Genomic DNA, 25,586 nt, shown 5'->3' with positions numbered 1-25,586 from the left:
GGTGAATGGCAACTGCCCGAAGCAGTAGCACAGCTCTTCCAGTGCCAAAACAACTCCACCTGCCTCATGCACTTCACATACCATCAGCTGTCCTGGCAGCTATCTAGGAAACCCTGTTTGGTCACTTCCGGTCCAATGCCCATTGAGCCCAGTGGGATGGAATCAAGCAGCTTGAGCACCCACACAAAACTAACATGCAGCTCCTCACTCAAGGCGCTCGAATCTCCACAGCCAAACAAAAGTTCAGCGCCAAAGCCATTTCCCGCTGCCATTGAAACGAAGTGCTCTGGCAGCACATATGTCTAAAAGTGGCTATGACACCTAGGGAAGGTAGTGTGGTGGTGAATGGCTAATGCTTGAAGCAGCAGCACAGCTCTTCCAGTGCCAAAACAACTCCACCTGCCTCATGCACTTCACATACCATCAGCTGTCCTGAAGCTACCTAGGAAACCCTGTTTCCTCACTTCCGGTCCCATGCCCATTGAGCCCAGTGGGATGGAATCAAGCAGCTTGAGCACCCACACAAAACCAACATGCAGCTCCTTACTCAAGGCGCTCAAAACTCCACAGCCAAAGACAAGTTCAGCACCAAAGCCATTTCCCGCTGCATGAAATCCAAGGGCTCTGGCAGCACATATGTCTGAAAGTGGCTATGACACCTAGGGAAGGGAGTGTGGTGGTGAATGGCAACTGCCGGAAGCAGCAGCACAGCTCTTCCAGTGCCAAAACAACTCCACCTGCCTCATGCACTTCACATACCATCAGCTGTCCTGCCAGCTATCTAGGAAACCCTGTTTGCTCACTTCTGGTCCATTGCCCATTGAGCCAAGTGGGATGGAATCAAGCAGCTTGAGCACCCACACAAAACTAACATGCAGCTCCTCACTCAAGGCGCGCGAAACTCCACAGTCAAAGACAAGTTCAGGGCCAAAGCCATTTCCCGCTGCCATGGAAACCAAGGGCTCTGGCAGCACATATGTCTGAAAGTGGCTATGACACCTAGGGAAGATAGTGTGGTGGTGAATGGCAACTGCCCAAAAGAGCAGCACAGCTCGTCCAGTGCCAAAACAGCACCACCTGCCTCATGCACCTCACATACCATCAGCTGTCCTGGCAGCTATCTAGGAAACCCTGTTTGCTCACTTCCGGTCCCATGCCCATTGAGCCCAGTGGGATGGAATCAAGCAGCTTGAGCACCCACACAAAACTAACATGCAGCTCCTCACTCAAACACTAAAAACTCCACAGCCAAAGACAAGTTCAGAGCCAAAGCCATTTCCCGCTGCCATGGAAACTTTGTGCTCTGGCAGCGCATATGTCTGAAAGTGGCTATGACACCTAGGGAAGGTAGTGTGGTGGTGAATGGCAACTGCCCGAAGCAGCAGCACAGCTCTTCCAGTGCCAAAACAACTCCACCTGCCTCATGCACTTCACATACCATCAGCTGTCCTGGCAGCTATCTAGGAAACCCTGTTTGCTCACTTCCGGTCCCATGCCCATTGAGCCCAGTGGGATGGAATCAAGCAGCTTGAGCACCCACACAAAACTAACATGCAGCTCCTCAATCAAGGCTCTCAAAACTCCACAGCCAAAGACAAGTTCAGGGCCCAAGCCATTTCCTGCTGCCATGGAAACTTTGTGCTCTGGCAGCACATATGTCTGAAAGTGGCTATGACACCTAGGGAAGGGAGTGTGGTGGTGAATGGCAACTGCCCGAAGCAGCAGCACAGCTCTTCCAGTGCCAAAACAACTCCACCTGCCTCATGCACTTCACATACCATCAGCTGTCCTGGCAGCTATCTTGGAAACCCTGTTTGGTCACTTCCGGTCCAATGCCCATTGAGCCCAGTGGGATGGAATCAAGCAGCTTGAGCACCCACACAAAACTAACATGGAGCTCCTCACTCAAACACTAAAAACTCCACAGCCAAAGACAATTTCAGAGCCAAAGCCATTTCCCGCTGCCATGGAAACCAAGTGCTCTGGCAGCACATATGTCTGAAAGTAGCTATGACACCTAGGGAAGGTAGTGTGGTGGTGAATGGCAACTGCCCAAAGCAGCAGCACAGCTCTTCCAGTGCCAAAACAACTCCACCTGCCTCATGCACTTCACATACCATCAGCTGTCCTGGCAGCTATCGAGGAAACCCTGTTTGGTCACTTCCGGTCCAATGCCCATTGAGCCCAGTGGGATGGAATCAAGCAGCTTGAGCACCCACACAAAACTAACATGCAGCTCCTCACTCAAGGCGCTCAAAACTCCACAGTCAAAGACAAGTTCAGGGCCAAAGCCATTTCCCGCTGCCATGGAAACCAAGGGCTCTGGCAGCACATATGTCTGAAAGTGGCTATGACACCTAGGGAAGATAGTGTGGTGGTGAATGGCAACTGCTCAAAAAAAAGCAGCACAGCTCGTCCAGTGCCAAAACAGCACCACCTGCCTCATGCACCTCACATACCATGAGCTGTCCTGGCAGCTATCTAGGAAACCCTGTTTGCTCACTTCCGGTCCCATGCCCATTGAGCCCAGTGGGATGGAATCAAGCAGCTTGAGCACCCACACAAAACTAACATGGAGCTCCTCACTCAAACACTAAAAACTCCACAGCCAAAGACAAGTTCAGAGCCAAAGCCATTTCCCGCTGCCATGGAAACTTTGTGCTCTGGCAGCGCATATGTCTGAAAGTGGCTATGACACCTAGGGAAGGTAGTGTGGTGGTGAATGGCAACTGCCCGAAGCAGCAGCACAGCTCTTCCAGTGCCAAAACAACTCTACATAAATCACAAACTTCACATACCATCACCCCTCCTGGCAGCTATCTAGGAAACCCTGTTTGCTCAAATCCGGTCCCATGCACATTGAGCCCAGTGGGATGGAATCAAGCAGCTTGAGCACCCACACAAAACTAACATGCAGCTCCTCACTCAAGGCGCTCAAAACTCCACAGCCAAAGACAAGTTCAGGGCCCAAGCCATTTCCTGCTGCCATGGAAACGAAGTGCTCTGGCAGCACATATGTCTGAAAGTGGCTATGACACCTAGGGAAGGGAGTGTGGTGGTGAATGGCAACTGCCCGAAGCAGCAGCACAGCTCTTCCAGTGCCAAAACAACTCCACCTGCCTCATGCACTTCACATACCATCAGCTGTCCTGGCAGCTATCTTGGAAACCCTGTTTGGTCACTTCCGGTCCAATGCCCATTGAGCCCAGTGGGATGGAATCAAGCAGCTTGAGCACCCACACAAAACTAACATGGAGCTCCTCACTCAAACACTAAAAACTCCACAGCCAAAGACAATTTCAGAGCCAAAGCCATTTCCCGCTGCCATGGAAACCAAGTGCTCTGGCAGCACATATGTCTGAATGTAGCTATGACACCTAGGGAAGGTAGTGTGGTGGTGAATGGCAACTGCCCAAAGCAGCAGCACAGCTCTTCCAGTGCCAAAACAACTCCACCTGCCTCATGCACTTCACATACCATCAGCTGTCCTGGCAGCTATCTAGGAAACCCTGTTTGGTCACTTCCGGTCCAATGCCCATTGAGCCCAGTGGGATGGAATCAAGCAGCTTGAGCACCCACACAAAACTAACATGCAGCTCCTCACTCAAGGCGCTCAAAACTCCACAGTCAAAGACAAGTTCAGGGCCAAAGCCATTTCCCGCTGGCATGGAAACCAAGGGCTCTGGCAGCACATATGTCTGAAAGTGGCTATGACACCTAGGGAAGATAGTGTGGTGGTGAATGGCAACTGCTCAAAAAAAAGCAGCACAGCTCGTCCAGTGCCAAAACAGCACCACCTGCCTCATGCACCTCACATACCATGAGCTGTCCTGGCAGCTATCTAGGAAACCCTGTTTGCTCACTTCCGGTCCCATGCCCATTGAGCCCAGTGGGATGGAATCAAGCAGCTTGAGCACCCACACAAAACTAACATGGAGCTCCTCACTCAAACACTAAAAACTCCACAGCCAAAGACAAGTTCAGAGCCAAAGCCATTTCCCGCTGCCATGGAAACTTTGTGCTCTGGCAGCGCATATGTCTGAAAGTGGCTATGACACCTAGGGAAGGTAGTGTGGTGGTGAATGGCAACTGCCCGAAGCAGCAGCACAGCTCTTACACTGCCAAAACAACTCCACCTGCCTCATGCACTTCACATACCATCAGCTGTCTTGGCAGCTATCTAGGAAACCCTGTTTGGTCACTTCCGGTCCCATGCCAATTGAGGCCAGTAGGATGGAATCAAGCAGCTTGAGCACCCACACAAAACTAACATGCAGCTCCTCACTCAAGGTGCTCAAAACTCCACAGCCAAAGACAAGTTCAGGGCCAAAGCCATTTCCCGCTGCCATGGAAACCAAGGGCTCTGGCAGCACATATGTCTGAAAGTGGCTATGACACCTAGGGAAGGTAGTGTGGTGGTGAATGGCAACTGCCCGAAGCAGCAGCACAGCTCTTCCAGTGACAAAACAACTCCACCTTCCTCATGCACTTCACATACCATCAGCTGTCCTGGCAGCTATCTAGGAAACCCTGTTTGCTCACTTCCGGTCCCATGCCCATTGAGCCCAGTGGGATGGAATCAAGCAGCTTGAGCACCCACACAAAACTAACATGCAGCTCCTCAATCAAGGCTCTCAAAACTCCACAGCCAAAGACAAGTTCAGGGCCCAAGCCATTTCCCGCTGCCATGGAAACCAAGGGCTCTGGCAGCACATATGTCTGAAAGTGGCTATGACACCTAGGGAAGGGAGTGTGGTGGTGAATGGCAACTGCCCGAAGCAGCAGCACAGCTCTTCCAGTGCCAAAACAACTCCACCTGCCTCATGCACTTCACATACCATCAGCTGTCCTGGCAGCTATCTTGGAAACCCTGTTTGGTCACTTCCGGTCCAATGCCCATTGAGCCCAGTGGGATGGAATCAAGCAGCTTGAGCACCCACACAAAACTAACATGCAGCTCCTCACTCAAACACTAAAAACTCCACAGCCAAAGACAATTTCAGAGCCAAAGCCATTTCCCGCTGCCATGGAAACCAAGTGCTCTGGCAGCACATATGTCTGAAAGTAGCTATGACACCTAGGGAAGGTAGTGTGGTGGTGAATGGCAACTGCCCAAAGCAGCAGCACAGCTCTTCCAGTGCCAAAACAACTCCACCTGCCTCATGCACTTCACATACCATCAGCTGTCCTGGCAGCTATCTAGGAAACCCTGTTTGCTCACTTCCGGTCCAATGCCCATTGAGCCCAGTGGGATGGAATCAAGCAGCTTGAGCACCCACACAAAACTAACATGCAGCTCCTCACTCAAGGCGCTCAAAACTCCACAGCCAAAGACAAGTTCAGAGCCCAAGCCATTTCCCTCTGCCATGGAAACCAAGTGCTCTGGCAGCACATATGTCTGAAAGTGGCTATGACACCTAGAGAGTGTAGTGTGGTGGTGAATGGCAACTGCCCGAAGCAGCAGCACAACTATTTCAGTGAAAAGACAACTCCACCTGCCTCACGAACTTCACATACCATCAGCTGTCCTGGCGGCTATCTAGGAAACCCTGTTTGCTCACCTCCGGTCCAATGCCCATTGAGCCTAGTGTGATGCAATCAAGCAGCTTGAGCACCCACACAAAACTAACATGCAGCTCCTCACTCAAACACTAAAAACTCCACAGCCAAAGACAAGTTCAGTGCCAAAGCCATTTCCTGCTGCCATGGAAACCAAGGGCTCTGGCAGCACATATGTCTGAAAGTGGCTATGACACCTAGGGAAGATAGTGTCGTGGTGAATGGCAACTGCCCAAAACAGCAGCACAGCTCGTCCAGTGCCAAAACAACTCCACATGCCTCATGCACTTCACATACCATCAGCTGTCCTGGCAGCTATCAAGGAAACCCTGTTTGCTCACTTCCGGTCCCATGTCAATTGAGCCCAGTAGCATGGAATCAAGCAGCTTGAGCACCCACACAAAACTAACATGCAGCTCCTCACTCCAGGCGCTCAAAACTCCACAGCCAAAGACAAGTTCAGCGCCAAAGCCATTTCCCGCGGCCATGGAAACCAAGTGCTCTGGCAGCACATATGTCTGAAAGTGGCTATGACACCTAGGGAACGTAGTGTGGTGGTGAATGGCAACTTCCCGAAGCAGCAGCACAGCTCTTCCAGTGCCAAAACAACTCCACCTGCCTCATGCACTTCACATACCATCAGCTGTCCTGGCAGCTATCTAGGAAACCCTGTTTGCTCACTTCCGGTCGCATGCCCATTGAGCCCAGTGGGATGGAATCAAGCAGCTTGAGCACCCACACAAAACTAACATGCAGCTCCTCACTCAAGGCACTCAAAACTCCACAGCCAAAGACAAGTTCAGGGCCAAAGCCATTTCCCGCTGCATTAAATCCGAGGGCTCTGGCAGCACATATGTCTGAAAGTGGCTATGACACCTAGGGAAGGTAGTGTGGTGGTAAATGGCAACTGCCCGAAGCAGCAGCACAGCTCTTCCAGTGCCAAAACAACTCTACATAAATCACAAACTTCACATACCATCACCCCTCCTGGCAGCTATCTAGGAAACCATGTTTGCTCAAATCCGGTCCCATGCACATTGAGCCCAGTGGGATGGAATCAAGCAGCTTGAGCACCCACAAAAAACTAACATGCAGCTCCTCACTCAAGGCGCTCAAAACTCCACAGCCAAAGACAAGTTCAGCGCCCAAGTCATTTCCCGCTGCCATGGAAACCAAGTGCTCTGGCAGCACATATGTCTGAAAGTGGCTATGACACCTAGGGAAGGTAGTGTGGTGGTGAATGGCAACTTCCCGAAGCAACAGCACAGCTCTTACAGTGAAAAAACAACTCCACCTGCCTCATGCACTTCACATACCATCAGCTGTCCTGGCAGCTATCTAGGAAACCCTGTTTGCTCACTTCCGGTCCTATGCTCATTGAGCCCAGTGGGATGGAATCAAGCAGCTTGAGCACCCACACAAAACTAACATGGAGCTCCTCACTCAAGGCGATCAAAACTCCACAGCCAAAGACAAGTTCAGAGCCCAAGCCATTTCCCGCTGCCATGGAAACCAAGGGCTCTGGCAGCACATATGTCTGAAAGTGGCTATGACACCTAGGGAAGATAGTGTGGTGGTGAATGGCAACTTCCCAAAACAACAGCACAGCTCTTCCAGTGCAAAAACACCTCCACCTGCCTCATGCACTTCACATACCATCAGCTGTCCTGGCAGCTATCTAGGAAAACCTGTTTGCTCACTTCCGGTCCCATGCCCATTGAGCCCAGTGGGATGGAATCAAGCAGCTTGAGCACCCACACAAAACTAACATGCAGCTCCTCACTCAAGGCGCTAAAAACTCCACAGCCAAAGACAAGTTCAGCGCCAAAGCCATTTCCCGCTGCATTAAATCCGAGGGCTCTGGCAGCACATATGTCTGAAAGTGGCTATGACACCTAGGGAAGGTAGTGTGTTGGTAAATGGCAACTGCCCGAAGCAGCAGCACAGCTCTTCCAGTGCCAAAACAACTCTACATAAATCACAAACTTCACATACCATCACCCCTCCTGGCAGCTATCTAGGAAACCCTGTTTGCTCAAATGCGGTCCCATGCACATTGAGCCCAGTGGGATGGAATCAAGCAGCTTGAGCACCCACACAAAACTAACATGCAGCTCCTCACTCAAGGCGCTCAAAACTCCACAGCCAAAGACAAGTTCAGCGCCCAAGCCATTTCCCGCTGCCATGGAAACCAAGTGCTCTGGCAGCACATATGTCTGAAAGTGGCTATGACACCTAGGGAAGGTAGTGTGGTGGTGAATGGCAACTGCCCGAAGCAGCAGCACAGCTCTTCCAGTGCCAAAACAACTCCACCTGCCTCATGCACTTCACATACCATCAGCTGTCCTGGCAGCTATCTAGGAAACCCTGTTTGCTCACTTCCGGTCCTATGCTCATTGAGCCCAGTGGGATGGAATCAAGCAGCTTGAGCACCCACACAAAACTAACATGGAGCTCCTCACTCAAGGCGATCAAAACTCCACAGCCAAAGACAAGTTCAGAGCCCAAGCCATTTCCCGCTGCCATGGAAACCAAGGGCTCTGGCAGCACATATGTCTGAAAGTGGCTATGACACCTAGGGAAGATAGTGTGGTGGTGAATGGCAACTGCCCAAAACAACAGCACAGCTCGTCCAGTGCCAAAACAGCACCACCTGCCTCATGCACCTCACGTACCATCAGCTGTCCTGGCAGCTATCTAGGAAACCCTGTTTGCTCACTTCCGGTCCCATGCCCATTGAGCCCAGTGGGATGGAATCAAGCAGCTTGAGCACCCACACAAAACTAACATGCAGCTCCTCACTCAAGGCGCTCAAAACTCCACAGCCAAAGACAAGTTCAGGGCCAAAGCCATTTCCCGCTGCACGAAATCCAAGGGCTGTGGCAGCACATATGTCTGAAAGTGGCTATGACACCTAGGGAAGTTAGTGTGATGGTGAATGGCAACTGCCCGAAGCAGCAGCACAGCTCTTCCAGTGCCAAAACAACTCCACCTGCCTCATGCACTTCACATACCATCAGCTGTCCTGGCAGATATCTAGGAAACCCTGTTTGCTCACTTCCGGTCCTATGCTCATTGAGCCCAGTGGGATGGAATCAAGCAGCTTGAGCACCCACACAAAACTAACATGCAGCTCCTCACTCAAGGCGCTCAAAACTCCACAGCCAAAGACAAGTTCAGGGCCAAAGCCATTTCCTGCTGCCATGGAAACCAAGTGCTCTGGCAGCACATATGCCTGAAAGTGGCTATGACACCTAGGCATGGTAGTGTGGTGGTGAATGGCAACTGCCCGAAGCAGCAGCACAGCTCTTCCAGTGCCAAAACAACTCCACCTGCCTCATGCACTTCACATACCATCAGCTGTCCTGGCAGCTATCGAGGAAACCCTCACTTCAAGACCAATGCCCATTGAGCACAGTGGGATGGAATCAAGCAGCTTGAGCACCCACACAAAACTAACATGGAGCTCCTCCCTCAAGGCGCTCAAAACTCCACAGCCAAACACAAGTTCATTGCTCAAGCCATTTCCTGCTGCCATGGAAACCAAGTGCTCTATCAGCACATATGTCTGAAAGTGACTATGACACCTAGGGAAGGTAGTGTGGTGGTGAATGGCAACTGCCCGAAGCAGCAGCACAGCTCTTCCTGTACCAAAACAACTCCACCTGCCTCATGCACTTCACATACCATCAGCTGTCCAGGCAGCTATCTAGGAAACCCTGTTTGGTCACTTCCGGTCCAATGCCCATTGAGCCCCGTGGGATAGAATCAAGCAGCTTGAGCACCCACAAAAAACTAACATGCAGCTCCTCACTCAAGGCGCCCAAAATTACAGAGCAACAGACAAGTTCAAAGCCCAAGCCATTTCCCGCTACCATGGAAACCAAGTGCTCTGGCAGCACATATGTCTGAAAGTGGCTATGACACCTAGGGAAGGTAGTGTGGTGGTGAATGGCAACTGCCCGAAGCAGCAGCACAGCTCTTCCACTGCCAAAAAACTCTACATAAATCACAAACTTCACATACCATCACCCCTCCTGGCAGCTATCTAGGAAACCCTGTTTGCTCAAATCCGGTCCCATGCACATTGAGCCCAGTGGGATGGAATCAAGTAGCTTGAGCACCCACACAAAACTAACATGCAGCTCCTCACTCAAGGCGCTCAAAACTCCACAGCCAAAGACAAGTTCAGCGCCCAAGCCATTTCCCACTGCCATGGAAACCAAGTGCTCTGGCAGCACATATGTCTGAAAGTCGCTATGACACCTAGAGAGTGTAGTGTGGTGGTGAATGGCAACTGCCCGAAGCAGCAGCACAGCTCTTCCAGTGCCAAAACAACTCCACCTGCCTCATGCACTTCACATACCATCAGCTGTCCTGGCAGCTATCTAGGAAACCCTGTTTGCTCACTTCCATTCCCATGCCCATTGAGCCCAGTTGGATGGAATCAAGCAGCTTGAGCACCCACACAAAACTAACATGCAGCTCCTCACTCAAGGCGCTCAAAGCTCTACAACAATGACAAGTTTAGAGCCGAAGCCATTTCCCTCTGACATGGAAACCAAGTGCTCTGGCAGCACATATGTCTGAAAGTGGCTATGACACCTAGGCATGGTAGTGTGGTGGTGAATGGCAACTGCCCGAAGCAGCAGCACAGCTCTTCCAGTGCCAAAACAACTCCACCTGCCTCATGCACTTCACATACCATCAGCTGTCCTGCCAGCTATCTAGGAAACCCTGTTTGCTCACTTCCGGTCCAATGCCCATTGAGCCCAGTCGGATGGAATCAAGCAGCTTGAGCACCCACACAAAACTAACATGCAGCTCCTCACTCAAGGTACTCAAAACTCCACAGCCAAAGACAAGTTCAGAGCCCAAGCCATTTCCCGCTGCCATGGAAACCAATGGTTCCGGCAGCACATATGTCTGAAAGTGGCTATGACACCTAGGGAAGGTAGTGTGGTGGTGAATGGCAACTGCGCGAAGCAGCAGCACAGCTCTTCCAGTGCCAAAACAACTCTGCCTGTCTCATGCACTTCACATACCATCAGCTGTCATGGCAGCTATCTTGGAAACCCTGTTTGGTCACTTCCGGTCCAATGCCCATTGAGCCCTGTGGGATGGAATCAAGCAGCTTAAGCACCAACAAGGAAAACTAACATGGAGCTCCTCACTCAAGGCGCTCAAAGCTCCACAACAACGACAAGTTCAGAGCCCAAGCCATTTCGTGCTGCCATGGAAACCAAGTGCTCTGGCAGCACATATGTCTGAAAGTAGGTATGACATCTAGGGAAGGTAGTGTGGTGGTGAATGGCAACTGCCGGAAGCAGCAGCACAGCTCTTCCAGTGCCAAAACAACTCCACATGCCTCATGCACTTCACATACCATCAGCTGTCCTGGCAGCTATATAGGAAACCCTGTTTGCTCACTTCCGTTCCCATGCTCTTTGAGCCGAGGGGGATGGAATCAAGCAGCTTGAGCACCCACACAAAACTAACATGCAGCTCCTCACTCAAGGCGCTCAAAACTCCACAGCCAATCACAAGTTCAGGGCCAAAACCATTTCCCGCTGCCATGGAAACGAAGTGCTCTGGCAGCACATATGTCTGAAAGTGGCTATGACACCTAGGAAAGGTAGTGTGGTGGTGAATGGCAACTGCCGGAAGTAGCAGCACAGCTCTTCCAGTGCCAAAACAACTCCACCAGCCTCATGCACTTCACATACCATCAGCTGTCCTGGCAGCTATCTAGGAAACCCTGTTTGCTCACTTCCGGTCCAATGCCCATTGAGCCCAGTGGGATGGAATCAAGCAGCTTGAGCACCCACACAAAACTAACATGCAGCTCCTCACTCAAGGCGCTCAAAACTCCACAGCCAAAGACAAGTTCAGTGCATAAGCCATTTCCCGCTGCCATGGAAACCAAGTGCTCTATCAGCACATATGTCTGAAATTGGCTATGACACCTAGGCATGGTAGTGTGGTGGTGAATGGCAACTGCCGGAAGTAGCAGCACAGCTCTTCCAGTGCCAAAACAACTCCAACTGCCTCATGAACTTCACATACCATCAGTTGTCTGGGCAGCTATCTAGGAAACCCTGTTTGGTCACTGAAGGTCCCATGCCCATTGAGCCCAGTGGGATGGAATCAAGCAGCTTGAGCACCCACACAAAACTAACATGCAGCTCCTCCCTCAAGGCGCTTAAAACTCCACAGCCAAACACAAGTTCATTGCTCAAGCCATTTCCCGCTGCCATGGAAACCAAGTGCTCTGGCAGCACATATGTCTGAAAGTGGCTATTACACCTAGGCATGGTAGTGTGGTGGTGAATGGCAACTGCCCGAAGCAGCAGCACAGCTCTTCCAGTGCCAAAACAACTCCACCTGCCTCATGCACTTCACACACCATCACCTGTCCTGGCAGCTATCGAGGAAACCCTCACTTCAAGACCAATGCCCATTGAGCACAGTGGGATGGAATCAAGCAGCTTGAGCACCCACACAAAACTAACATGCAGCTCCTCCCTCAAGGCGCTCAAAACTCCACAGCCAAACACAAGTTCATTGCTCAAGCCATTTCCTGCTGCCATGGAAACCAAGTGCTCTATCAGCACATATGTCTGAAAGTGACTATGACACCTAGGGAAGGTAGTGTGGTGGTGAATGGCAACTGCCCGAAGCAGCAGCACAGCTCTTCCTGTACCAAAACAACTCCATCTGCCTCATGCACTTCACATACCATCAGCTGTCCAGGCAGCTATCTAGGAAACCCTGTTTGGTCACTTCCGGTCCAATGCCCATTGAGCCCAGTGGGATAGAATCATGCAGCTTGAGCACCCACACAAAACTAACATGCAGCTCCTCACTCAAGGTGCCAAAAATTACAGAGCAAATGACAAGTTCAAAGCCCAAGCCATTTCCCGCTACCATGGAAACCAAGTGCTCTGGCAGCACATATGTCTGAAAGTGGCTATGACACCTAGGGAAGGTAGTGTGGTGGTGAATGGCAACTGCCCGAAGCAGCAGCACAGCTCTTCCAGTGCCAAAACAACTCTACATAAATCACAAACTTCACACACCATCAGCTGTCCTGGCAGCTATCTAGGAAACCCTGTTTGCTCAAATCCGGTCCCATGCACATTGAGCCCAGTGGGATGGAATCAAGCAGCTTGAGCACCCACACAAAACTAACATGCAGCTCCTCACTCAAGGCGCTCAAAACTCCACAGCCAAAGACAAGTTCAGAGCCCCAGCCATTTCCCGCTGCCATGGAAACCAAGTGCTCTACTGGCACATATGTCTGAAAGTGACTATGACACCTAGGGAAGGTAGTGTGGTGGTGAATGGCAACTGCCCGAAGCAGCAGCACAGCTCTTCCAGTGCCAAAACAACTCCACCTGCCTCATGCACTTCACATACCATCAGCTGTCATGGCAGCTATTCATTAAACTGTGTTTGGTCACTTCCGGTCCCATACCCATTGAGCCCAGTGGGATGGAATCAAGCAGCTTGAGCACCCACACAAAACTAACATGCAGCTCCTCACTCAAGGCACTCAAAACTCCACAGCCAATCACAAGTTCAGGGCCAAAGCCATTTCCCGCTGCCATGGAAACAAAGTGCTCTGGCAGCACATATGTCTGAAAGTGGCTATGACACCTAGGGAAGGTAGTGTGGTGGTGAATGGCAACTGCCCGAAGCAGCAGCACAGCTCTTCCTGTGCCAAAACAACTCCACACAAATCACAAACTTCACATACCATCAGCTGTCCTGCCAGCTATCTAGGAAACCCTGTTTGCTCACTTCCGGTCCAATGCCCATTGAGCCCAGTGGGATGGAATCAAGCAGCTTGAGCACCCACACAAAACTAACATGCAGCTCCTCACTCAAGGCGCACAAAACTCCACAGCCAATCACAAGTTCAGTGCCAAAGCCATTCCCCGCTGCCATGGAAACCAAGTGCTCTGGCAGCACATATGTCTGAAAGTGGCTATGACACCTAGACATGGTAGTGTGGTGGTTAATGGCAACTGCCCGAAGCAGCAGCACAGCTCTTCCAGTGCCAAAACAACTCCACCTGCCTCATGCACTTCACATACCATCAGCTGTCCTGGCAGCTATCTAGGAAACCCTGTTTGCTCACTTCCATTCCCATGCCCATTGAGCCCAGTGGGATGGAATCAAGCAGCTTGAGCACCCACACAAAACTAACATGCAGCTCCTCACTCAAGGCGCTCAAAGATCCACAACAACGACAAGTTCAGAGCCGAAGCCATTTCCCGCTGGCATGGAAACCAAGTGCTCGGCAGCACATATGTCTGAAAGTGGCTATGACACCTAGGCATGGTAGTGTGGTGGTGAATGGCAACTGCCGGAAGCAGCAGCACAGCTCTTCCAGTGCCAAAACAACTCCACCTGCCTCATGCACTTCACATACCATCAGCTGTCCTGCCAGCTATCTAGGAAACCCTGTTTGCTCACTTCCGGTCCCATGCCCATTGAGCCCAGTGGGATGGAATCAAGCAGCTTGAGCACCCACACAAAACTAACATGCAGCTCCTCACTCAAGGCGCTCAAAACTCCACAGCCAAACACAAGTTCATTGCTCAAGCCATTTCCTGCTGCCATGGAAACCAAGTGCTCTATCAGCACATATGTCTGAAAGTGACTATGACACCTAGGGAAGGTAGTGTGGTGGTGAATGGCAACTGCCCGAAGCAGCAGCACAGCTCTTCCAGTGCCAAAACAACTCCACCTGCCTCATGCACTTCACATACCATCAGCTGTCCAGGCAGCTATCTAGGAAACCCTGTTTGGTCACTTCCGGTCCAATGCCCATTGAGCCCAGTTGGATGGAATCAAGCAGCTTGAGCACCCACACAAAACTAACATGCAGTTTCTCACTCAAGGCGCTCAAAACTCCACAGCCAAACACAAGTTCAGAGCCCAAGCCATTTCCCGCTGCCATGGAAACCAAGTGCTCTGGCAGCACATATGTCTGAAAGTGGCTATGACACTTAGGAAAGGTAGTGTGGTGGTGAATGGCAACTGCCCGAAGCAGCAGCACAGCTCTTCCAGTGCCAAAACAACTCCACCTGCCTCATGCACTTCACATAACATCAGCTGTCCTGGCAGCTATCTAGGAAACCCTGTTTGGTCACTTCCGGTCCCATGCCCATTTAGCCCAGAGGGATGGAATCAAGCAGCTTGAGCACCCACACAAAACTAACATGGCGCTCCTCACTCAAGGCGCTCAAAACTCCACAGCCAAAGACAAGTTCAGTGCATAAGCCATTTCCCGCTGCAATGGAAACCAAGTGCTCTATCAGCACATATGTCTGAAAGTGGCTATGACAGCTATTGAAGGTAGTGTGGTGGTGAATGGCAACTTCCCGAAGCAGCAGCACAGCTCTTCCAGTGCCAAAACAACTCCACCTGCCTCATGCACTTCACATACCATCAGGTGTGATGGCAGCTATCCAGGAAACCCTGTTTGCTCACTTCCGGTCCCATGCCCTTTGAGCCCAGTGGGATGGAATCAAGCAGTTTGAGCATCCATACAAAACTAACATGGGGCTCCTCACTGAAGGCTCGCAAAACCCCACAGCCAAACACAAGTTCAGAGCCCAAGCCATTTCCCGCTGCCATGGAAACCAAGAGCTCTGGCCGCACATATGTCTGAAAGTAGCTATGACACCTAGGGAAGGTAGTGTGGTGGTGAATGGTAACTGCCCGAAGCAGCAGCACAGCTCTTCCAGTGCCAAAACAACTCCATCTGCCTCATGCACTTCACATACCATCAGCTGTCCTGGCAGCTATCGAAGAAACCCTCTTTGCTCACTTCCGGTCCAATGCCCATTGAGCCCAGTGGGATGGAATCAAGCAGCTTGAGCACCCACACAAAACTAACATGCAGTTTCTCACTCAAGGTGCTCAAACCTCCACAGCCAAACACAAGTTCAGCGCCCAAGCCATTTCCCGCTGCCATGGAAACCAAGTGCTCTGGCAGCACATATGTCTGAAAGTGGCTATGACACCTAGGGAAGGTAGTGTGGTGGTGAATGGCAACTGCCCGAAGCAGTAGCACAGCTCTTCCAGTGCCAAAACAACTCCACCTGCCTCATGCACTTCACATACCATCAGCTGTCCTGGCAGCTATCTAGGAAACCCTGTTTGCTCACTTCCAGTCCAATGCACATTGAGCCCAGTGGGATGGAATCAAGCAGCTTGAGCACCCACACAAAACTAACATGGAGCTCCTCCCTCAAGGCGTTCAAAACTCCACAGCCAAACACAAGTTCAGAGCCCAAGCCATTTCCTGCTGCCATGGAAACCAAGTGCTCTGGCAGCACATATGTCTGAAAGTGGCTATGACACCTAGGCATGGTAGTGTGGTGGTGAATGGCAACTGCAAGAAGCAGCAGAACAGCTCTTCCAGTGCCAAAACAACTCCACCTGCCTCATGCACTTCACATACCATCAGCTGTCCTGGCAGCTATCGAGGAATCCCTCACTTCAGGTCCCATGCCCATTGAGCCCAGTGGGATAGAATCAAGCAGCTTGAGTACCTACACAAAACTAACATGCAGCTCCTCACTCAAGGCGCTCAAAACTCCACAGCCAAAGACAAGTTCAGTGCATAAGCCATTTCCTGCTGCCATGGAAACCAAGTGCTCTGGCAGCACATATGTCTGAAAGTGGCTATGACACCTAGGAAAGGTAGTGTGGTGGTGAATGGCAACTGCCCGAAGCAGCAGCACAGCTCTTCCAGTGCCAAAACAACTCCACATAAATCACAAACTTCACATACCATCAGCTGTTCTGGCAGCTATCTAGGAAACCCTGTTTGCTCTCTTCCGGTCCCATGCACATTGAGCCCAGTGGGATGGAATCAAGCAGCTTGAGCACCCACACAAAACTAACATACAGCTCCTCACTCAAGGCGCTCAAAACTCCACAGCCAAAGACAAGTTCAGAGCCCAAGCCATTTCCCGCTGCCATGGAAACCAAGTGCTCTGGCAGCACATATGTCTGAAAGTGGCTATGACACCTAGGGAAGGTAGTGTGGTGGTGAATGGCAACTGCCCGAAGCAGCAGCACAGCTCTTCCAGTGCCAAAACAACTCCACCTGCCTCATGAACTTCACATACCATCAGCTGTCCTGGCAGCTATCTAGGAAACTCTGTTTGCTCACTTCCAGTCCAATGCACATTGAGCCCAGTGGGATGGAATCAAGCAGCTTGAGCACCCACACAAAACTAACATGCAGCTCCTCACTCAAGGCGCTCAAAACTCCACAGCCAAACACAAGTTCAGTGCCAAAGATATTCCCCGCTGCCGTGGAAACCAAGTGCTCTGGCAGCACATATGTCTGAAAGTGGCTATGACACCTAGTCATGGTAGTGTGGTGGTGAATGGCAACTGCCCGAAGCAGCAGAACAGCTCTTCCAGTGCCAAAACAACTCTACATAAATCACAAACTTCACATACCATCACCCCTCCTGGCAGCTATCTAGGAAACCCTGTTTGCTCACTGCCGGTCCCATGCACATTGAGCCCAGTGGGATGGAATCAAGCAGCTTGAGCACCCACACAAAACTAACATGCAGCTCCTCACTCAAGGCGCTCAAAACTCCACAGCCAAAGACAAGTTCAGAACCCAAGCCATTTCCTTCTGCCATTGAAACCAAGTGCTCTACTGGCACATATGTCTGAAAGTGGCTATGACACCTAGGGAAGGTAGTGTGGTGGTGAATGGCAACTGCCCGAAGCAGCAGCACAGCTCTTCCAGTGCCAAAACAACTCCACCTGCCTCATGCACTTCACATACCATCAGCTGTCCTGCCAGCTATCTAGGAAACCCTGTTTGCTCACTTCTGGTCCAATGCCAATTAAGCCCAGTTGGATGGAATCAAGCAGCTTGAGCACCCACACAAAACTAACATGGAGCTCCTCCCTCAAGGCGCTCAAAACTCCACAGCCAAACACAAGTTAAGTGCCCAAGCCATTTCCCGCTGCCATGGAAACCAAGTGCTCTGGCAGCACATATGTCTGAAAGTGGCTATGACACCTAGTCATGGTAGTGTGGTGGTGAATGGCAACTGCCCGAAGCAGCAGCAGTGCTCTTCCAGTGCCAAAACAACTCCATCTGCCTCATGCACTTCACATACCATCAGCTGTCCTGGCAGCTATCGAGGAAACCCTCACTTCAAGACCAATGCCCATTGAGCACAGTGGGATGGAATCAAGCAGCTTGAGCACCCACACAAAAGTAACATGGAGCTCCTCCCTCAAGGCGCTCAAAATTCCACAGCCAAACACAAGTTCAGGGCCCAAGCCATTTCCTTCTGCCATGGAAACCAAGTGCTCTATCAGCACATATGTCTGAAAGTGACTATGACACCTAGGGAAGGTAGTGTGGTGGTGAATGGCAACTGCCCGAAGCAGCAGCACAGCTCTTCCTGTACCAAAACAACTCCACCTGCCTCATGTACTTCACATACCATCAGCTGTCCAGGCAGCTATCTAGGAAACACTGTTTGCTCACTTCCGGTCCAATGCCCATTGAGCCCAGTGGGATAGAATCAAGCAGCTTGAGCACCCACAAAAAACTAACATGCAGCTCCTCACTCAAGGCGCCCAAAACTACACAGCCAAACCAGTTCAAAGCCCAAGCCATTTCCCGCTACCATGGAAACCAAGTGCTCTGGCAGCACATATGTCTGAAAGTGGCTATGACACCTATTGAAGGTAGTGTGGTGGTGAATGGCAACTGCCCGAAGCAGCAGCACAGCTCTTCCAGTGCCAAAACAACTCTACATAAATCACAAACTTCACATACCATCAGCTGTCCTGGCAGCTATCTAGGAAACCCTGTTTGCTCAAATCCGGTCCCATGCACATTGAGCCCAGTGGGATGGAATCAAGCAGCTTGAGCACCCACACAAAACTAACATGCAGCTCCTCACTCAAGGCGCTCAAAACTCCACAGCCAAAGACAAGTTCAGAGCCCAAGCCATTTCCCGCTGCCATTGAAACCAAGTGCTCTGGCAGCACATATGTCTGAAAGTGGCTATGACACCTATTGAAGGTAGTGTGGTGGTGAATGGCAACTGCCCGAAGCAGCAGCACAGCTCTTCCAGTGCCAAAACAACTCCACACAAATCACAAACTTCACATACCATCAGCTGTCCTGGCAGCTATCTAGGAAACCCTGTTTCCTCACTTCCGGTCCAATGCCAATTAAGCCCAGTTGGATGGAATCAAGCAGCTTGAGCACCCACACAAAACTAACATGCAGCTCCTCACTCAAGGCGATCAAAACTCCACAGCCAAAGACAAGTTCTGAGCCCAAGCCATTTCCCGCTGCCATGGAAACCAAGTGCTCTGGCAGCACATATGTCTGAAAGTGGCTATGACACCTAGGGAAGGTAGTGTGGTGTTGAATGGCAACTGCCCGAAGCAGCAGCACAGCTCTTCCAGTGCCAAAACTACTCCACCTGCCTCATGCACTTCACATACCATCAGCTGTCCTTGCAGCTATCTAGGAAACCCTGTTTGCTCACTTCCGGTCCCATGCCCATTGATCCCAGTGGGATGGAATCAAGCAGCTTGAGCACCCACACAAAACTAAAATGGAGCTCCTCACTCTAGGCGCTCAAAACTCCACAGACAAAGACAAGTTCAGAGCCCAACCCATTTCCCGCTGCCATGGAAACCAAGTGCTCTGGCAGCACATATGTCTGAAAGTAGCTATGACACCTAGGGAAGGTAGTGTGGTGGTGAATGGTAACTGCCCGAAGCAGCAGCACAGCTCTTCCAGTACCAAAACAACTCCACCTTCCTCATGCACTTCACATACCATCAGCTGTCCTGGCAGCTATCAAAGAAACCCTCTTTGCTCACTTCCGGTCCAATGCCCATTGAGCCCAGTGGGATGGAATCAAGCAGCTTGAGCACCCACACAAAACTAACATGCAGCTCCTCACTCAAGGCGCTCAAAACTCCACAGCAAAACACAAGTTCAGCGCCAAAGCCATTTCCCACTGACATGGAAACCAAGTACTCTGGCAGCACATATGTCTGAAAGTGGCTATGACACCTAGGCATGGTAGTGTGGTGGTGAATGGCAACTGCCCGAAGCAGCAGCACAGCTCTTCCAGTGCCAAAACAACTCCACCTGCCTTATGAACTTCACATACCATCAGCTGTCCTGCCAGCTATCTAGGAAATCCTGTTTGTTCACTTCCGGTTCAATGCCCATTGAGCCCAGTGGGATGGAATCAAGCAGCTTGAGCACCCACACAAAACTAACATGCAGCTCCTCACTCAAGGCACTCAAAACTCCACAGCCAAAGACAAGTTCACAGCACAAGCCATTTCCCGCTGCCATGGAAACCAAGTGCTCTGGCAGCACATATGTCTGAAAGTAGCTATGACACCTAGGGAAGGTAGTTTGATGGTGAATGACAACTGCCCGAAGCAGCAGCACAGCTCTTCCAGTGCCAAAACAACTCCACATAAATCACAAACTTCACATACCATCAGCTGTCCTGGCAGCTATCTAGGAAACCCTGTTTGCTCACTTCCGGTCCCATGCCCATTGAGCCCAGTGGGATGGAATCAAGCAGCTTGAGCACCCACACAAAACTAACATGCAGCTCCTTACTCAAGGCGATCAAAACTCCACAGCCAAAGACAAGTTCAGAGCCCAAGCCATTTCCCGCTGCCATTGAAACCAAGTGCTCTGGCAGCACATATGTCTGAAAGTGGCTATGACACCTAGGGAAGGTAGTTTGATGGTGAATGACAACTGCCCGAAGCAGCAGCACAGCTCTTCCAGTGCCAAAACAACTCCACCTGCCTCATGCACTTCACATACCATCAGCTGTCCTGCCAGCTATCTAGGAAACCCTGTTTGCTCACTTCCGGTCCAATGCCCATTGATCCCAGTGGGATGGAATCAAGCAGCTTGAGCACCCACAAAAAACTAACATGGAGCTCCTTACTCAAGGCGCTCAAAACTCCACAGCCAAAGACAAGTTCAGTGCATAAGTCATTTCCCGCTGCCATGGAAACCAATGGTTCAGGCAGCACATATGTCTGAAAGTGGCTATGACACCTAGGGAAGGGAGTGTGGTGGTGAATGGCAACTGCCCGAAGCAGCAGCACAGCTCTTCCAGTGCCAAAACAACTCCACCTGCCTCATGCACTTCACATACCATCAGCTGTCCTGGCAGCTATCTAGGAAACCCTGTTTGCTCACTTCCATTCAAATGCCCATTGAGCCCAGTGGGATGGAATCAAGCAGCTTGAGCACCCACACAAAACTAACATGCAGCTCCTCACTCAAGGCGCTCAAAGCTCTACAACAATGACAAGTTCAGAGCCCAAGCCATTTCCCGCTGGCATGGAAACCAAGTGCTCTGGCAGCACATATGTCTGAAAGTGGCTATGACACCTAGGCCTGGTAGTGTGGTGGTGAATGGCAACTGCCCGAAGCAGCAGCACAGCTCTTCCAGTGCCAAAACAACTCCACCTGCCTCATGCACTTCACATACCATCAGCTGTCCTGCCAGCTATCTAGGAAACCCTGTTTGCTCACTTCCGGTCCAATGCCCATTGAGCCCAGTCGGATGGAATCAAGCAGCTTGAGCACCCACACAAAACTAACATGCAGCTCCTCACTCAAGGCGCTCAAAACTCCACAGCCAAAGACAAGTTCAGAGCCCAAGCCATTTCCCGCTGCCATGGAAACGAAGTGCTCTGGCAGCACATATGTCTGAAAGTGGCTATGACACCTAGGGAAGGTAGTGTGGTGGTGAATGGCAACTGCCCGAAGCAGCAGCACAGCTCTTCCAGTGCCAAAACAACTCTGCCTGCCTCATGCACTTCACATACCATCAGCTGTCATGGCAGCTATCTTGGAAACCCTGTTTGGTCACTTCCGGTCCAATGCCCATTGAGCCCTGTGGGATGGAATCAAGCAGCTTAAGCACCAACAAGGAAAACTAACATGGAGCTCCTCACTCAAGGCGCTCAAAGCTCCACAACAACGACAAGTTCAGAGCCCAAGCCATTTCCTACTGCCATGGAAACCAAGTGCTCTGGCAGCACATATGTCTGAAAGTAGGTATGACATCTAGGGAAGGTAGTGTGGTGGTGAATGGCAACTGCCCGAAGCAGCAGCACAGCTCTTCCAGTACCAAAACAACTCCACCTGCCTCATGCACTTCACATACCATCAGCTGTCCTGGCAGCTATCTAGGAAACCCTGTTTGCTCACTTCCGGTCCCATGCTCTTTGAGCCCAGTGGGATGGAATCAAGCAGACTGAGCACCCACACAAAACTAATATGGAGCTCCTCACTCAAGGCGCTCAAAACTCCACAGCCAAAGACAAGTTCATCGCCCAAGCCATTTCCCGCTGCCATGGAAACCAAGTGCTCTGGCAGCACATATGTCTGAAAGTGGCTATGACACCTAGGGAAGGTAGTGTGGTGGTGAATGGCAACTGCCCGAAGCAGCAGCACAGCTCTTCCAGTGCCAAAACAACTCCACCTGCCTCATGCACTTCACACACCATCACCTGTCCTGGCAGCTATCGAGGAAACCCTCACTTCAAGACCAATGCCCATTGAGCCCAGTGGGATGGAATCAAGCAGCTTGAGCACCCACACAAAACTAACATTCAGCTCCTCCCTCAAGGCGCTCAAAACTCCACAGCCAAACACAAGTTCATTGCTCAAGCCATTTCCTGCTGCCATGGAAACCAAGTGCTCTATCAGCACATATGTCTGAAAGTGACTATGACACCTAGGGAAGGTAGTGTGGTGGTGAATGGCAACTGCCCGAAGCAGTAGCACAGCTCTTCCTGTACCAAAACAACTCCACCTGCCTCATGCACTTCACATACCATCAGCTGTCCAGGCAGCTATCTAGGAAACCCTGTTTGGTCACTTCCGGTCCAATGCCCATTGAGCCCAGTGGGATAGAATCAAGCAGCTTGAGCACCCACACAAAACTAACATGCAGCTCCTCACTCAAGGCGCCAAAAATTACAGAGCAAATGACAAGTTCAAAGCCCAAGCCATTTCCCGCTACCATGGAAACCAAGTGCTCTGGCAGCACATATGTCTGAAAGTGGCTATGACACCTAGGGAAGGTAGTGTGGTGGTGAATGGCAACTGCCCGAAGCAGCAGCACAGCTCTTCCAGTGCCAAAACAACTCTACATAAATCACAAACTTCACATACCATCAGCTGTCCTGGCAGCTATCTAGGAAACCCTGTTTGCTCAAATCCGGTCCCATGCACATTGAGCCCAGTGGGATGGAATCAAGCAGCTTGAGCACCCACACAAAACTAACATGCAGCTCCTCACTCAAGGCGCTCAAAACTTCACAGCCAAAGACAAGTTCAGAGCCCAAGCCATTTCCCGCTGCCATTGAAACCAAGTGCTCTACTGGCACATATGTCTGAAAGTGACTATGACACCTAGGGAAGGTAGTGTGGTGGTGAATGGCAACTGCCCGAAGCAGCAGCACAGCTCTTCCAGTGCCAAAACAACTCCACCTGCCTCATGCACTTCACATACCATCAGCTGTCATGGCAGCTATTCATTAAACTGTGTTTGGTCACTTCCGGTCCCATACCCATTGAGCCCAGTGGGATGGAATCAAGCAGCTTGAGCACCCACACAAAACTAACATGCAGCTCCTCACTCAAGGCACTCAAAACTCCAAAGCCAATCACAAGTTCAGGGCCAAAGCCATTTCCCGCTGGCATGGAAACCAAGTGCTCTGGCAGCACATATGTCTGAAAGTGGCTATGACACCTAGGGAAGGTAGTATGGTGGTGAATGGCAACTGCCCGAAGCAGCAGCACAGCTCTTCCTGTGCCAAAACAACTCCACACAAATCACAAACTTCACCTACCATCAGCTGTCCTGCCAGCTATCTAGGAAACCCTGTTTGCTCACTTCCGGTCCAATGCCCATTGAGCCCAGTGGGATGGAATCAAGCAGCTTGAGCACCCACACAAAACTAACATGCAGCTCCTCACTCAAGGCGCTCAAAACTCCACAGCCAAAGAAAAGTTCAGAGCCCAAGCCATTTCCCGCTGCCATGGAAACCAAGTGCTCTGGCAGCACATATGTCTGAAAGTGGCTATGACACCTAGGCATGGTAGTGTGGTGGTGAATGGCAACTGCCGGAAGCAGCAGCACAGCTCTTCCAGTGCCAAAACAACTCCACCTGCCTCATGCACTTCACATACCATCAGTTGTCCTGGCAGATATCTAGGAAACCCTGTTTGCTCACTTCCGGGCCCAAGCCCATTGAGCCCAGTGGGATGGAATCAAGCAGCTTGAGCACCCACACAAAACTAACATGGCGCTCCTCACTCAAGGCGCTCAAAATTCCACAGCCAAAGACAAGTTCAGAGCCCAAGCCATTTCCCGCTGCCATGGAAACCAAGTGCTCTATCAGCACATATGTCTGAAAGTGGCTATGACACCTATTGAAGGTAGTGTGGTGGTGAATGGCAACTTCCCGAAGCAGCAGCACAGCTCTTCCAGTGCCAAAACAACTCCATCTGCCTCATGCACTTCACATACCATCAGGTGTGATGGCAGCTATCCAGGAAACCCTGTTTGCTCACTTCCGGTCCCATGCCCTTTGAGTCCAGTGGGATGGAATCAAGCAGTTTGAGCATCCATACAAAACTAACATGGGGCTCCTCACTGAAGGCTCGCAAAACCCCACAGCCAAAGACAAGTTCAGAGCCCAAGCCATTTCCCGCTGCCATGGAAACCAAGAGCTCTGGCAGCACATATGTCTGAAAGTAGCTATGACACCTAGGGAAGGTAGTGTGGTGGTGAATGGCAACTGCCCGAAGCAGCAGCACAGCTCTTCCAGTGCCAAAACAACTCCATCTGCCTCATGCACTTCAATAACCATCAGCTGTCCTGGCAGCTATCTAGGAAACCCTGTTTCCTCACTTATGATCACATGCCCATTGAGCCCAGTGGGATGGAATCAAGCAGCTTGAGCACCCACACAAAACTAACATGGAGCTCCTCCCTGAAGGCGTTCAAAACTCCACAGCCAAACACAAGTTCAGAGCCCAAGCCATTTCCTGCTGCCATGGAAACCAAGGGCTCTGGCAGCACATATGTCTGAAAGTGGCTATGACACCTAGGCATGGTAGTGTGGTGGTGAATGGCAACTGCAAGAAGCAGCAGAACAGCTCTTCCAGTGCCAAACAACTCCATCTGCCTCATGAACTTCACATACCATCAGCTGTTCTGGCAGCTATCTAGGAAACCCTGTTTGCTCTCTTCCGGTCCCATGCACATTGAGCCCAGTGGGATGGAATCAAGCAGTTTGAGCACCCACACAAAACTAACATGCAGCTCCTCACTCAAGGCGCTCAAAACTCCACAGCCAAACACAAGTTCAGTGCCAAAGCCTTTTCCCGCTGCCATGGAAACCAAGTGCTCTGGCAGCACATATGTCTGAAAGTGGCTATGACACCTAAGGAAGGTAGTGTGGTGGTGAATGGCAACTGCCCGAAGCAGCAGCACAGCTCTTCCAGTGCCAAAACAACTCCACATAAATCACAAACTTCACATACCATCAGCTGTCCTGGCAGATATCGAGGAAACCCTCACTTCAAGACCAATGCCCATTGAGCACAGTGGGATGGAATCAAGCAGCTTGAGCACCCACACAAAACTAACATGGAGCTCCTCCTTCAAGGCGCTCAAAACTCCACAGCCAAACACAAGTTCATTGCTCAAGCCATTTCCTGCTGCCATGGAAACCAAGTGCTCCCTCAGCACATATGTCTGAAAGTGACTATGACACCTAGGGAAGGTAGTGTGGTGGTGAATGGCAACTGCCCGAAGCAGCAGCACAGCTCTTCCAGTGCCAAAACAACTCCACCTGCCTCATGCACTTCACATACCATCAGCTGTCCAGGCAGCTATCTAGGAAACCCTGTTTGCTCACTTCCGGTCCAATGCCCA

The sequence above is a fragment of the Ochotona princeps genome, chromosome 2, assembly GCF_030435755.1.
Source record: "Ochotona princeps isolate mOchPri1 chromosome 2, mOchPri1.hap1, whole genome shotgun sequence".
NCBI classification, from domain to species: domain Eukaryota; kingdom Metazoa; phylum Chordata; class Mammalia; order Lagomorpha; family Ochotonidae; genus Ochotona; species Ochotona princeps.
Note: the sequence above shows the minus strand (reverse complement) of the source record.